This window comes from Charadrius vociferus, unplaced genomic scaffold, assembly GCF_000708025.1.
Source record: "Charadrius vociferus isolate BGI_N301 unplaced genomic scaffold, ASM70802v2 scaffold980, whole genome shotgun sequence".
In the NCBI taxonomy this organism is placed as follows: Eukaryota; Metazoa; Chordata; class Aves; order Charadriiformes; family Charadriidae; genus Charadrius; species Charadrius vociferus.
The window spans coordinates 4,548-6,583 of NW_009646220.1; positions in this window are offsets into that span (position 1 = coordinate 4,548).

Below are 2,036 nucleotides of genomic sequence, written 5' to 3' on the forward strand. Positions count from 1 at the left end.
AGCCCGGGACGGTACCTGCATCCCGGTACGGGTACCGGTATCCTGGTGTGGTATCTGCATCCCGGTACAGCATCTGCATCCCGGTACAGCTACGAGCATCCCAGTATGGGTACCTGAATCCTGGTACAGTACCTGCATCCCGGTACAGCATCTGCATCCCAGTATGGGTACCTGCATTCCAGTACAGTATTGGCATCCCAGTACAGCTATGAGCATCCCAATATGGGTACCTGCATCCTAGTACTGGTACCCACATCCCAGTATAGTACCTGCATCGTGGTACAGTATCTGCATCCTGGTATGGGTACCTGCATCCCAGTACAGCATCAGCATCCCAGTACAGCTATGAGCATACTAGTATGGGGACCTGCATCCTGGTACTGGTACCCACATCCCAGTACAGTACCTGCATCCCAGCACAGCTACCTGCATCCTGGTACTGGTATTCATATCCCGGTATGGTACCTGCATCCTGGTACTGGTACACACATTCCAGTACAGTACCTGCATCCTGGTACCAGTATTGGTATCCTTGTACTGGTACCCACATCCTGGTATGGCACCTTCATCCCAATATAGGTATTTGCATCCTGGTACTAGTACCCACATCTCATTGTAGTAGCCACACCCCAGTACAGTACCTGCATCTCAGTACTGGAACCCACATTCCGTTCACAGTACCTGCATCCCAGTATGGGTACACGCATCCTAGTATGCACATGCATGCATGCATGCATCCCGGTATGGTACCTGCATCCTGGAACATGTTTTGGCATCCCAGTACAGCACCCACATGCTGCTACAGGAATCTGTATTCTGCTATGTTACCTGCATCCTGGTATGGCACCTGCATCCCAGTATGTGTACCAGCACCCCAGTATGAGTACCAGTATGCCGGTATGGGTACCAGCACCCCAGCACCAGGGACCTGCGGCATCTGCAGACCTTACCTCCATCCTGACCCCAGCGCTCACAGGCCAGCAGAGGTCCAGGCACGTCCCCCATGGGTGCTCCCCCTGGCACGGGGCACGCGGTGGCACTCGGTGGCACAGCACAGCACAGTGCCGGCACCTGCCCCAGCACAAGGCAGGCAGGGCAGCCTGGCACCGGCTACCTTCAGCTGGCACCCTTTACGTGCTGCTGTCCCCAGGTCCCCATGCAACCTGTCCCGCGAGGTGGCGTGTCCCCAAGGACCCAGCCCTGGCACCGTCCCCACTCCCCTGGGCCGCAGCTGTGGCACGGGGCTGTCCCCGCGCTGGGGCAGAGGGGTTGGGACGCACACGGCAGGGCAGGGATGCCACGGCGATGCCGGCTGGCACGGGGCAGGCAGAGATGGCAGGCAGCGGGGCAGTGCCCGCGTTCCTTCCCCCGGGACCGTGTGCGGCCATGGGTGAGCTCCCCGACAGCCCTGTCGTGCGCGTCCCCTGCCCCACACGGCGCGTGCGGCTCCGGCACTATTAATGCGCACCGCGGCACGTGGACCTGCTGCTCCCCCGGGGCCCAGCCTGCTTTGGACTCACCAGGGAGAAACGTGTGTTCCATCGCCCGCAAAATCGGAGTGACCCGGGGACCCACCACCTCCGTCCCCGTCTCTCCCCGCTGCCTGCCACTTGTTGCAGAAGCATCCTTGTCCCCAAGCACCAAGGAGCCCTGGGCCAGCCCCCAGCCTTGTCCCCCAGGGCCGGGCTTCACCTCCTGCCCTAAATCCCTATAACTTCCCCCAAAAGGGGGTGGGCAGTCCCTTGGGGGTCTCCTCGCTCACGCTGCAGCCAAGGGATGCCCCGGGTGTCACGCAGCCCCTGGCAGGAGCCAGGAGAGGCAGGACACGATGTGCAAGCGGAAAGGTGTGTAAAAATTTATTTTCACGTAGAGAACGAACCTCCTAAAACGGTATGGCTTTGCCAGACGCGGAGCGGTGCCGGGAGCAGGGTCGGATCACCAGGCACGGGCCCGGTTAGCAGTGCCGCGGGCGGTGGACTCGGCCGCAGAGAAGGGAGACGCGAACACCAGGGACGTGTCCCCGGCAGTGCCGCAAA